This window comes from Ursus arctos, unplaced genomic scaffold, assembly GCF_023065955.2.
Source record: "Ursus arctos isolate Adak ecotype North America unplaced genomic scaffold, UrsArc2.0 scaffold_11, whole genome shotgun sequence".
NCBI lineage: Eukaryota > Metazoa > Chordata > Mammalia > Carnivora > Ursidae > Ursus > Ursus arctos.
In genome coordinates, this window is record NW_026622775.1 from 24,473,597 (window position 1) to 24,488,572 (window position 14,976).

Below are 14,976 nucleotides of genomic sequence, written 5' to 3' on the forward strand. Positions count from 1 at the left end.
GAAAAGTAAATTCTGGATGCAAATGGAAAAATTCACAATAATCTGAAGGTAAAAACTGAGAGAGGTAATGAGACTCAGACACTATGCCACCAAATATTTTCAATTATGAGAAGTGAAAATAAGGGGAGAAACAAATCACATTTCAATAAGAACTGAATAAATATCAACGTGACCTTACAAGTCTCTTCATAAACAAATGAGAAATCTGTGAAGAAATGTCTACAAAGTAGGTTTGGGGAAAATTTTGTCACTTAAGATTATTTTGACCTGCCAAATCGTAATTCATAAACATTTGTCATTTGACATAAAGTTTTCTTACATATTTAAGGTTTCAAGAAAACACAGTTCAAGTGACTCTTCTAAAAAAATAGATAAACTAAGTATTTTTTTTTAATCCACCTGAGGGAAAGATCAAAATTAAGAACTTAAGAATGCAAAAGAAATCACTGTATTAAAGCCATTAAAATTAAAAATAAATTTAGAAAAATACTATTCAACTGGTTAGAAATCTGTATGTAAATGTCAATAATTATCACCAACTGAATTCATGTGAATGAAAAATCCAAATTATAGTAGTAGACACATAGTCAACAGACCATGTCAACAGACTATCATTGATAGGACCAATGATAAAGTAGTCCTGACATATTACATAATATTAGCATATGGTAAATAATGAATATTTTGGTTTATCCCAGTTTTCAAATTACAGGGTATAGCTAAAGGAATTATTTTTGAATATTTAAATCATTAATAAAATCTACAATAGATCATATCATTTTAAAAATACTAGAAAGATAAGGCAAAGCATATCTAATCTTTACAGAAAAGGAGTAAAGAAAAGAAATGTGTAAAAAGAGGGGCGCCTGGGTGGCACAGCGGTTAAGCGTCTGCCTTCGGCTCAGGGCGTGATCCCAGCGTTCTGGGAACGAGCCCCACATCAGGCTCTTCCGCTATGAGCCTGCTTCTTCCTCTCCCACTCCCCCTGCTTGTGTTCCCTCTCTCGCTGGCTGTCTCTCTCTCTGTCGAATAAATAAATAAAATCTTTAAAAAAAAAGAGAGAAATGTGTAAAAAGAAAAATTTTAAATGTGTTTCAGTAATAGGACTAAATATGAGTTATATCAATAAGTATAGATAAATACTTTCCATTTAAAATATCCATTTAGGAAATGAAGAAATCTACTGATAAAACAATTAATATAACTAAGCTATAAAAGGGAAATGGAAAAGACCACAACATATCAAGAACTGTTAAATTCACTGCTAATTAAAGAAACACAAATTAAGATATCAAGGAGACAGTATTTTCAATTGTCATACTTGAAAATCATGTGTTTAAATATTATCTAATTATTTGATGTGATGTTTTCCACATATTACAGTATCTACCTATTACAGATAAATAATCCTTTCTATATAGAAAATAACTACAATCTGTATAAAGAACAGAAATGTATTCATATGTTGAAAGAAAAAAAACTTAGCTATACAAAACAGTGTCTAGGTGGTAGAACTTGCATGCTTTTCATTATCTGATTTGCATTCTTTTGGTAATTTCCAGATTTTAAAAAATAAATAGGTGTTTCTTTTGATTCAAAGTAGGTTATATTAATTGTCATAAAGTATAAGAAGAAAATAGTACTTTGAATGATTAAAGTACAGGTTTACAAAAAACAGATGGCAATTCTAAGGTAATTTATCCATAGACCTTCATGAGTAGTATCTTTCAGTCTATTACACAGAAGTGTATTCTAACTTTAATCCTAGATCCTCTAGATATATGGAAGAAAATATGTCCTTGATTTTTAGACCATTATTAAATAGGTATATTAATCCAGTTTTATTATGGTTCCAATCCTAAAGCTTCTACTTTAGATGCCTGTTATTTGTCCCCTATTTATCCTGTCACAGTGAGAAACCATCTGACAATCACTTTTTTTTCTTAAAAATATTGTATCATGCTGAAAGCATTACAAAAACTAAAACATTACAAATGAGCTCCAACAAATGTTCCAGGAAATTTAGCACTTAGTAAATAAAAGCTTTCAATTGCAGGTAAATCAAACTAGTATCAAATTATCTTTAAGTAATAAGTCAGAGAATGGGTTTAAATAGTTAAAACATACTGAATTAGACTGGTTTTAGACACAGCAGGATCCCACTCAGTTGATGTCACCCATTATCCGTCTCATCTCTCATGTTCTACCATCTTTTAGCCCTGTGTTGTAATATGTAGGCTTGGTTCTCTAAGCAGCATTTCTAGATAGATTACCCCCTCAACACACACACACACACTAGGGCTGCATTGTTTTTATATCTCCTGATCAAAGTAGAGGCCCTTTTATCATCCATTTGATTACCCCAATAGAACTCTGACCCTGCTTGAGAATATGCCCAACAAACCACTTACTATACCCAGAGGGCTGGCTTTGGTCAAGTAACCTCTGTAGAAAGAGCTGTAATGACTTAACTCCCAATCCGAACAGAATTAAGGGAGGAAGAAAATACCAAAAGAAAAATTATGTGAGGCAGAAAAATAACCCCTTGGAAACAGCCTTTTATTTATTCTTGGTGGCTAAGACGTTGAAAGGTCAAAACAAATAATGCCGTTTCATTTTTAGGGCTGCCTCTGGCAGGAAACTTAGACTGTACTTTTCTCAGACAGGTAGAAGAAACCATTAGACACTTCTTGTTCTAGCTCTTCTTCCTCTTCCCATCAGATAAGTGTGGCAACATATCCCAGGTGAACTTTGAGATCTTACTTAAAGTCATTACTTCATAATTAGCCTGAATATTCTAGACATTCTCTATCTCATTAACTAATATATACATTTCTCCCTTCTTCTCATCTAAGGACATAGGTTACTCAAGATAGGCACTAATCGCATTTTCTTTGATATATTGTGAGAAGAGATCATATTAGTCAATTATGAACAATTTATCACCAGGAGACCTTGTCTACTGCCCACCAAGGAGCATTGGTTAAGAAGATTAGAATGCTCTAGCATATTTCAACATGGTTCCTTTTACTTTCATCTTCCTTCAGAAGATCAAGGGAATTTTTCTGCAGTATTCGTGGCTAGAACTTGCTCGAGTTGCTTACAGCTATCAACAATTTGGTAAGATATACCTTTCTGAACAAAGACGAAACATTTATCCTTTTCTCCCTATTTGACTCCTCCAAAATTTGAAAACAATCAAAATGACTTTTATTAAATACCTGATTGTTTGCACCATATAGGCCTAATTTGGGGAACCACCTGCATCATTGCTTCCTGAAATGAGACATAAACTTTTAACTAAACTGACCTATCCTCAGGGTTAAGACACTGGTTCAATGAGATATGGAGCAACACACCAACTCAGGACAGGCTCAAACCTTTCTTATATCCAATAGCCCAAGATGTTAAAATATCTCACAAATCTTTGAACAAATTCCTAGGGGTCCTGAAATAACAGACTTAGCTTCATCGTGGGTTCCTTTCAGTTTGAAACAATGGCTACAAATTGGCTTTTAGACCACTGCCTGCATAATGATTATAGGACTTGGTACTATAAACCTGCTTAGATTTGTACTTTCTAGGTTACAACGTGCCCTACCCCTGACTTTTGGCATATTGGCTACTACCAAGGCACTTAACGTCCTCACCCCTGACTTTAATGCCTTGGCATCATCACAGGGTGAATCAGCATATTTCACTGAGCAAATTTTAAATTTTATTGTGGACAGTTCTACTTTAAGTGGAGAATGGAAACTTACCTAAGTTTCTACTAGTTTAGTGGCTTCTTCTGTTTCATGTCAAAAAAATCTCAAGAGATCATCAGTGTATATATGTGGTGATACTTCTTGGTATTAGTTTACCTTCTAGTCATTTTGTTTCTCCCCATTAGTCTCAGATTGTAAAAACAGTAATAAGATTGTTCATGTTTACTATTTATACAGAAAGTAATAGTATAAAGCAATCATAACAGTGGGAGATTCATTGATGATATCCTTTCTCTTATAGACAGCTTAACATGGCATCCCTCCAAGGGATCAACTTTTATCATTTACTATTCACCTGACGCCCTAGCAACCTGTCCATTGGAACATAAAGTTCCCTTCATAATTCCTTCAGAGTTGGGGAATTTATGCTACTAGTATTTAAGAATTAGGGGACTTAAGAAAAATGGAATCCCTGGTGATCTTATAGGACTCCTAGAGCTTTTATTTCCACCGTGTTTTATAAGTCAAATAGATTATTGGATAAATATAACTTTGAACAGCTCATGAAAAAGCTGTGCAGCAAAATATATACACCAAGATTTCTAGGCCTGAAATAATTAAGTGTAAGCAAGAAAACTGGAGCAAGCCAATCTTCTAATCTTCTAATCATGAGCAATTTTTTTACCATTCTTACTTGATCAGTCAGTATATTTAAAAAACACATGCTGAAGTCTTTCTAATTATATCACAGTAAGACAAAATGTATTTTCTGATAAAGGTTATTAGATAACACATAGTTTCCTAAGATGGAGTTCTAAAATATTCTAGTTCATATCAGTCCAGTTGCTTTACACACCACTAATTGTTTCCATTAAGCTTCTGGCATTTTAGAATCATTGATTAAACACCCATGGTGCATTAAACAATTATGTGATATACAACTCTGATACGGATATATTTAATTGCTTCTGGCAAGCCTTAGTTAAAAAATAAATATACATTTTAAAATACAACACTGATAAAATTAATGAGCATATTCTAAAACCGGAATTAAATAAAAAAAGGGTTGATACTGAAAATTCAACAGAAACAGGAAAAGTAAAAGCCCCTCATCTTGCCGGAATCTTTGTCACTACCCGTCAAAAACAAAAGTGGGAAAGCTTTGATGAGTCCAGTTAGTGCAATGCATGGATCAAAGTGTCAGACTGATAGGATCAAAGGGAACAAAATGAAGTGGTAATGTTGTGCACCAGATTTGAAACCACGGCAATGATGAGAGGTTCTCACAGGATGGAACAGGGAAGCTTTGATTAGTGCACCTTGTTTGTACTGTGAAGGCATCAAAGTGGCAAATGCGCCTGGATCAAATGGGGCAGAATGCAATGGGTAATGGAGCACTCAGAGCTCACTAGAATTTAAGCAGAGATGTTGATGATGTGGTGGAGGCCAATGCAAACATCCCCATCTGGCAGCTGGGAAGAAGAAAAGAAAGGCAAAAGGGGGGGGGGAGGAATAATTTTAATCACTTGAAAGCTAGCTGATTATGGCACAACCAAAGAATCAAATAGCATTTTCAATTATTGCATGGGATGTGAAAACTAAATCATTTTTTAAAACTGGGAAATATTACCAATTGTTTGCTGTCAATTGTGCTTCATGTATTCTTTGTTCATTCTCAATAGTTCTGTCTGTTAATTCACGAAATAGATGATCTTTGACTTTATATACGTGTAAGTCTATATTTGCTGGGGACAGTTGTATGTGTTTTACCGCTTTAGAGTACACTGCCTAAGATTCATTTTACAGTTAAATCTCACTTACCGTGTTTGCAGGGATTTTGCATTCCCTGGGAATCAATTCCGTTTAAAAGTTAAGTCGTAAGGCATCTGTCTAACTCACTTGATTAAATTCTCTTTTTCCCCTCATTCAAAAGTTACAAGTTACAAGTAGTGTTTGTAAATAAAAATAAGCATACTATTGGAATATTGAAACATTTAAAGAAAATATTCCCTGATATAGCATAGTGATAATGCTTCAGATAAAAATATAGAAAGGCGTTTAATTATATTAACAGTACAATAAAATTACATATGTTTAGCATTATGACTAATATTATTAGCTACAGAATGCAATTTCTATGTCTGAGGCTGTGTGCTAGTTCCTTTATATTTATTCCCATTTATCCTTACAACATCCCCATAAGTGGGTATTGCCATGATAGGGGAGATTTTCTGGTGATTTGGGGAAGTAATAAATGTATTTTTCAACCAGAAGGTAAATTAACCATTGTGACCAAGAGGACAGATTTGGACTGCTCGCTTAAAATCTGTGCATTGTTTCTCACCTTTCTGATGGCTTCCTTCTTCTATCAGGGGAGTAAACTTGGCTACTCCACTGAGTTTAGATGTCACCTGAGACTTGCTTTAGCCAATGGAGGATTAGCAACCATGGTCAGTGTAGGGATAAGTGTGCTCTGATTGTCTGGCTTTCACTCTTGCCTTTTTGCCCTTCACTTTGAGAAGGATATGCTCCAGATAGCCACTGGTCCAAGAGAATGAGCAAACAGAGCAGAGCATCATCTAACACAAAGCCTTCAACTGAGCAAGCCCAGCTGAACTTTAAACTCAGCCTAGCAGAGCCATGACCTGCCTCCTGAATAATTAGCAACCCCAGTTTGGTATTAATTGTTACAAAGTTTTATTTTGGCAACGACCCTCCAAAACAGCATTATGCCATTTGTATGTTCACATAAAGAGGTCATTGATCAAATATGCACAATTATTTGATTGAATGCACTATCCTTTTAAGCAGAGATTATAGTTGTTACCCAGGTACTATTACTTCCTTGGTTATTACTCTGCCCTCCTCCTATTTTCCCCAAAAGTACTTTGCCTGGGTTACTAACTTGTGAAATCTCTGTGGAATGTATTCTGAAATTTGTTCTCACAAGAGCAACAGGGGGTGGAGAAATCTAGTGCCTGTACCTCTTGAGTACTGATACTCAGTGATGCTGATTATACATCTGTTCTCTCAGGTTCTTGGGAAATCTCTGTGTTGTCAAAAATCTTGTATTTGTTTTTTTCCACCATCATTTCATATCACTTTCGAAGGTAAGTTTGTTTTTTATAATAAAACCATCAAATAATTGAGTCTCAAAAATTATGTTTCATTGTATTTTCTTCGTTGACTACTTAGAGTTCAAGTGTGGGCAGATGAGTAAATAGCCAGATTTATGTTTTAAATATGTTATTGATGTGCTTCTGAAAATGAGGGAAATCTCTACTTAAGATGAAGTTATAGGGTTATAAAACCTTGCCCAAAGAATGGTTAAACCCATTGTAGTAATTTCCTTTATTCATCAATTGAAACAGATACTTTGGGAATACGGGAAAAAAATGGAAAAAATTTAGGTTTTTCTCAACAATGAGCTGATATAGAAATCTTAGGTATATAAACACTATAGCATAAAACCAAATAGTAGTGAATAGTGAAATCAGGAAAGAACAAATCCTATTTATCTTTTTGGATACTGTTTTAACCTGAAGACTATAAATTGTAGGGTAATTAAATTAATTTTTAAGTTATTAAATTCAAATGCCCCTGCTGAACTATATTATAATTTAATAATATGATGACATGTCCTTTAACAAAAAGAGACAATATAAACATAAATAATACTTTATCGATGAATTTATTAGTACAAATTATTAACCTCCTCCAAATATGTTTACTGATATCCTGACTCACACACATAACTATGCCAGGAAGTTTTCATAAAATCTGACTGCACAATAAATATCTGCAGTTAGTTAAAACTCTTTCAAATAACGAAACGTACAGCTCATAATATTAGGATTGTAACATTGGTTAATTTAGTCACTCAGTTTTGTACTAATTGTCCTGAACAGCAGTAGGCATTCTGTTAGTAAAAAGACAGCTCACTTTACATAAATTTGAATGTGGCATAAATGAAATTAGACTCTCCAAACCCAAATGAACTATATTCCCCAAACCTAAATTACTAAATAACTGAAAAATCAACGTGCAACCCACCCTCAACATTAGAAGGTTAGCTCTTGATTAAAATTAACAATATTTATCAGAAAGTTTAAAAATCAGAATCCAGTACATTAGATTCATCCTCAGATATAAGAGGAAATCTTAGAGTATATGAAAAAAGAGTGCTCTTGTTTTTTTCTTGCCTATACTATTTAGACACGTGTCAGTATGTATTCTACATATTTTAACTTTGGTGCTATAGCTAATGACTTTGAATGCAAATATTTCCAATAAAAGATACTTTAAAACATACATAACAGATAATTAGTAAAATTTTAATGAAACCTAAAATATTCTTAATGCTTTGTGTTTATGTTAGAAAAGATAACTTTGTGATATAAAAAAAAATTGTTTACCATGACTCATGATGTTAAGCCATGAATCCAGGAAAAACAAACAAACAAAACAAAACACTTTTATTTTCCTATTTATATTCTTATTTCTCAGCATGTACAAGCTTCATTTAAATCATGGTATTTAATTTACTTGAGGAGGCTAATATTCTGGTTTTTAAAATCACTGAATAAACTTATAAAAATATTATTTCAGTTGGTTTAGTTAAAACTACTGAAAGAATGTTATGACACATAAAGTTGATATATATATTATTTTTTTTAAAGATTATTTATTTATTTGACAGAGAGTGAGAGAGTATGTGCACACAGGCAGGGGGAGCGGGGGAGCGGGGGAGCAGAGGGACAGGGAGAAGCAGACTCTCTGCTGAGCAGGGAGCCCAACGTGGGGCTAGATCCCAAGACCTGGGATCATGACCTGAGCCAAAGGCAGACACCCAACCGACTGGGCCACCGAGGCACCCCGATATATATTATTTTAACAGAAGTATTAGATGTGTAATTTTTAAACCACCAGATACATGTAAAAATTGGATAATATACATTCAGTTAATTTCTACAGCCATTCCTTCCTTCATTTATTCATTTCCCTTTCATTGGTGTGGTGTCTTACCAAGTGCCTCTAATGAGATGCGCAGTTGTGAAATGAGAAAAGCATCTATAGGAAGTCAGATAGATGCGTTCTATTTGAACCTCAGTTTGACCATCTGTAAACATGGGAAATGTGAGAGCTTGCTCTTTGGTTTAAAGATGAGATGAGTTATATCAAAACTGAGCAGAATGCAAGGCATGTGGTAGGCATCTGTGGAAATTTAGTAACTATTAGTCATTATTATTTGTCTGTACTAAGCCCCATTATTTGCTTTGGCCTCATGGGTTTGCTTTTACATGCTTACTGTGTGTAGAAAATGGCTTCAAGTTGGTAGCCTAGATTCCTGTGGGAATATAATTAAAGTCAGAGGCACTGGGCTTGGTTGACCTACTCACAGAAACCCAAATTAAAGGAACCACTATTAATTCAGAAAACAGACATTTGCCATGGAAGCCGTTAAAACCCTTTGATAGTCTAAGGCACCTTATCTCTGACTATTGAGATAAGGGTTGAGGTTTGGGAGTTTTACATGGGGAGACGGTAGGTATTTACATCCACCATATTCACCGCCTCAGAGTAACACCTTAAACTGAGAGACAATTATATCGCAATAAAACTGGAAAATCACTTAAAAATATACATAAAAAGGATAAAAGGGAAGGAGGAAGAGGAGGGGGGAGAGAAGAAGGAAAGACCCGTGTAACTTCACACGTGACAGGGAATAGTAAAGCTTGTGCCATACGTTCAGCGGGCTGCCTCTGACGGAGCTTCAGTTCAACAAATCCTTACACCATAGGAATTACACCTTGTGTGTTGTCTACAGCCTTGTACTTAAATGGCACCGCTTAAGGGCCTGAAATCAGCTTCTCCTTCATTTATGTGTGATGACAAATATAAACCAGGCAGCCACGACACTAGAAGAAATTAAATCTAGTCTTCATCTGCTTTGAAATTTACAGTGAAAATATTTTAGACAGCAGAGAGCTTTCTTATTAATCTTTAAAACAGAGCAGTATCTATGTCTATTAAATGATTCTCATCATATCTCTTTAAAATATCAGTCCTGTATTTTATGCCTATGATGGTTTAATCACCTGGGCCAGGCAATCACCTGGCTTTATGTCTGCTGTAGCTTTTAACTGTGGAAAGGGTCTGGTATTATTTGTGGAAGAGGCCGTTGGTTGGAATGAATATCAAACTGTTGCTTTTACAGGATCAATATTCTTTATAATTGCTACTGGCATTAACAGTCATCTCTGAAACTGCTCCTGGAAAACTCGGCTGATGGATTGGTATGCAGAATAATCAAAAGAGCTACTGGAGATAATGACATTTCTTTATCGGGAATTGCTTGAGGAAGATTTTCCCTTTTAGCAAGATGACTACCACATATGGTTAGAAAGTTTAGAAAGGGCTTTCCTTTCCTTTTCGGCCTAAGGCGAAACTATAAACTCAAATAGGCTTTGTCCCTTGTAAGATGTTTGCTTTCTTCAGCAATTCTTAGATTAATGGGCATAACAAGAACGGGATTCTATTGTGTGAAACAGCAGGTCAGCATTTGCTCATGTTCTGACTGCTCCTGAAAAAATTCAGATTTTTCTTGCAAACAACAGTTAAAACATTTCCTTTTACTAAGTACGTTAGTTAGTGTTTTACAAGGCTGATGAAAAGTAACAGGATTAGAAACTTCTCCTTTTTGTGAGCACTGCCCTCAATTCCTTTTTCACACATTCATGTGAGTGCGATGTGGCAGTAAAAATAAATCCATGTTCTTTTTACTAGACTAAGTGAACTTAAATGAATCCCTACTTTATCTTTTCTCACATTATTAGCATTTTTTTAAGGCATTTCATTTAGTTTTTAGGTCGGATTTGATTAAGAAATGTATTAAGAAAATTAGAAATCACTCAAATGGCAAACACCAAAATTTTTCCAAGGGGCATGCTGGTTAGTGTTCCTTCTTACCTCTTCCAAATGCAGTTTTTCTCTTTATTTCCTCTTTCTTGTAGCTATTCACTGACCTATTCCCTGGGCTATCCCCAACATCCATGCTATTTTATCCCTCTTTTTACCTTCCCACAGCAGAATCAGGGTTTAGGATGGTAAAAATGATGTTGGTTTGAGGGGAAAAACGGTAAGTAAATGCTGTAGCTCAATATTATTGTCCATTTTATCTCAGTTCCTGTTCTTTCCGACGCGCGCGCACACACACACACACTCATACTCTCACACACAAGATCCCAACTAGTCTTCTAGAATGATGCTATCCAGTAAAAATATAATACAAGATACAAAGGTAAGCCACGTATCTAATTTTAATATTTCTAGTAGTCACATGAAAAGCAATAAAAAAGGAGTGTCTGAACAAATGATTTAAATAAATAAAACCTAAGGAAAACAATAAAAAGAAACATAAAATTAATTTTAAAAGATATTTAAACCAAGAGATTTAAAATATTAGCATTTCAATATGTAATCGATATACAAATATTAATAGGATTTTTGTGATTAATGTGATTCTTTTTTCCGTCTGGAGTCTTCAAAATCCAGTTGTATTTTACACTTGAATTATTGTAGGGCACGTATGCAGGAAGGGCAGGGTTGGCAGTATGGATTTTGCCGGAGGTTTCTGGCAAAAAAAGCCACCCTTGGCCCTGCCTATTTCCTGAGTTCACTGTCCAGTATACACTTATAAATTCTATGAACTACCCGCTACCTATCTAACAGGTTATTTTTCTACTTAAGTGTTTTTGGTTTGGGTTTTTTTGTTTTGTTTTGTTTTGGATTCTTTTTACAGGTGTTTTGCCACCAGAGACCCTGATTGATACGAACTCACATCTCTTTCAAGGGCTCCTTTCCCTCTGCATACATTTAAACCATCCTTAATAAGCAAAACCATTATTAGTTTGTTCTAAATAAATTGCAGTCAGTCATGCTTATCAAATTAACAGCCTAATTAACTAGATACACTGCTGTATGTATAATATATGGATTGAGCCAAAATGGAATGTTAATGCTCCATCTTTAACCTTTCTTTTCATTTCCCTCCTAAGCAGATTTCTTCGATACTATCAGGTAAGTATTGCTCTTTTCCACTCTCTTCTCTTTTTTATACTTACTTTGAATTAATTTTCATTTATATGATGGCAAAAAAGCATATTTAATCTCCTTTTTCCAAGATATTCTTTACACAATATTGGGCTTTATCTGTGAAGTAAGAAGCTGTTTTTGGATACTCCTTGTCTAAAATTCTTCAAAGCCAATATCCTCCTGGCCCCTGTAAATTTTACGATAATATCTAAACTCCTCAGATTGAGTTCTAAGGCTTTTCCAATATTAGACCTTTTATCTTTATATCCAGAATCATTTCTAGGTGCTCCTCATTTCAAAAACGACATTCATATAAGCTTTTGTGACACATTTTTGTCACAAAACAAGACACAAATCTCACACTCTTATTGAGTTAAACACTCCATTTAAAACTTCCGCAATACCTTTATTGCAATGTTCCTGCATTCATTATATTGTATTGTAATTCTTTACTCATTTTCTTATCTTCCCCTTGTATATTCTAAAATCTCTGGAAAATAGGCTCAATGAATATTTATTGGATAAATTGAAAAATAAATAGGCAAGTCAGCAAGAAAACCCATTTAAATAAAGATGAACATATTTGTTTTAAACTTAATTATAATTGATGATAATTGCTCCATTCTGCAGTATTTGTTGGAGAAAAACTACTTGCACTCTGAAATTGGACCTGACTCTGAATAATTGTTATACCACTTAGGAGTCCTATGACTTCAGGGAAGTTATATGACCTATCTGAGGTGGAATTCCTTCATCTCTACAACAGAGATAAAATGTCTATTATAGACACTACAAAGATTAAAGGAGATATAAAAAAACAAATGTATTAAATGCTCAATGTAGCACACAACTTTTAGTAAGCACTCATTACATTTCAGTCATTATTTATGATGTTTAAAATATTCAATATTTTGATTATTCAATAAATTTTATTATGCCTATTGAGCACAAAGCAGTAATTATTAGCACTTGTCTATAAGTCCTAACCTAGTAAACTTTTAGAAAAAACAGAATTTAAAAATCACAAGAGATTAGCTATCTCTTACTGAGTACACTTGTATCTGAATGTGTTGTGTGTATGTGCGTACAGATAGAGAATAAAAACAATTTCTATTTTCTTTTCTTTTTTTTTGTATTCCCAGTTGCATTTTATTTTTTTAATATTTTTTATTATATTATGTTAGTCACCATACAGTACATCCCTGGTTTTTGATGTAAAGTTCGATGATTCATTAGTTGCGTGTAACACCCAGTGCACCATGCAATACGTGCCCTCCCTACCACCCATCACCAGCCTATCCCATTCCCCCACCCCCTCCCCTCTGAAGCCCTCAGTTTTCTATTTTCAAAATTTAACGAGGTTGAGTTCTACATAATAGTGACCTTTTGTGTCAGCATCCTAAATTTTATGAAATAGAGCAACAGTCCCTAAATTTGTATTTTCTTTATATCATCTTTTACTGTAAACAATAAGGTACAATTTGCTCACTTGTAATAAACTTATTTAGGTCTTCTCAATAATTCTTTCCACTAGGGCATCCAATATCCTTGTTGAAGAATCTTCCTGGTATGCTTATGGATATCTCTGTCTAATATAATGAATTCCTTTTTCTATCTCACTATTGAGTTCTGCTACCCTCTGTTTACTTAAATGGGTAGGTGTTAAGTGTATCTCTTGGAGCACTTAATTGAATATAGAGAATAAAACCCATCATTCCAGGACCTTTGATCTTAATGATATTTTCTGGGGCAATAAGAATCACACTATATCTCCTAGATTTAGGTAGATTTTCAAAACTTTGTATGAATATATGTTCATTTAGAAGCCAATTGGTAATGGGCACAAGAGCCTAATAATTTATCTCCATTCTTAATTTCCAGACTTCTTCGCTGGATCTCTCTGCATTCTCAATGTGATTAAAGCAAACAAAGAAGAGGTGTTGCTTAATATTCTAATATGGTGTTTCTCCTGTGGGACAAAGAGGTCCCATCCTGACTGAACTCCCTTAATTCATTAAGATTTTACTCATTTCAAGGGTATGTTGTCTATCATTCATGCACAAATGAATTCACAATAATTTTTCCAATTATGAATTTAGTATTAAGATCACTCTGAGTTATTTTATTATCTTGGCTTCTCCACGACACTTGGTCTAGGAAGTAGTCACAAGTTTAAATATGATCTTACATTGGATTTACCTGATTATTATTATTATTGTTGTTATTATATTACCTGATATATTCGGAAATGCATGGTTTCGATAAGGACAAATTTTTAGTAATCTTATTTCTATTATATAAAATCATACGTGGGAAAAGAGTTAACATGTTTAATTAAAAAAAAACAGATAACAGGTTCGTAATTTAATGGTAAACTGTGCATGATTATAAAGAGTTAATTATGCCAAAATATCCATTCCTTAAAGGGGTTATGTGTATTTTAACATTATCATACGTTACATCTTTAATTCTAATTTAATTTTATGAAATGCATTGATTTTTATGTCGTTTCAAGAAGTAGTCCCTGTGAGGTGACATTGCTGAAAAGTAATGTCACAGAATTAAGCAAATGCATTTGCCAGGTATTGACATTTTGACTGAAGGTAGCACCTTCTATGACAGTACTAATGGGACTCATGAAAAACAAGAACCTGAGTTCATTTAGCTGAGGAGTATTCTGTAGTAGGATGAAAGAGAGAAAAAAATCCATTACATTCATGGACTTCTGAACATGTTATGACATAAAATAATTGCATTTCTTGAAACAGAGTCACTTTAGTTTTATCCATTACCTATAAACCCAAAGTCTATTGCTTCTTAGCATTTTGTCATATAGTTAACTTATAGAGTTGACCTTGAAACTGAAATATAAGAACTACAGGTACAAAAACTCAGTGTTTCAGCAATTTTCAAATTGAAGATTCACATTGGTACCATTATTATTAACATTCCTATAGTGTACACTAAAAATCATAAGTAACACTACAGAATTCAGAATCATATTTTTACTGAAAAAAATGCAAAAAGATTATTTAATTAAAAAAACAAACAATGATCTATTGTCTTCCAGCTTAAGACACAGAGGCCTTAAATCAAACTTCTCTGGACGAGTATTTCTTTCTCCTGTGTTTTCAAATTAAAGACTGTTAAAGCCCATTCACTTGCAAAGCCAACA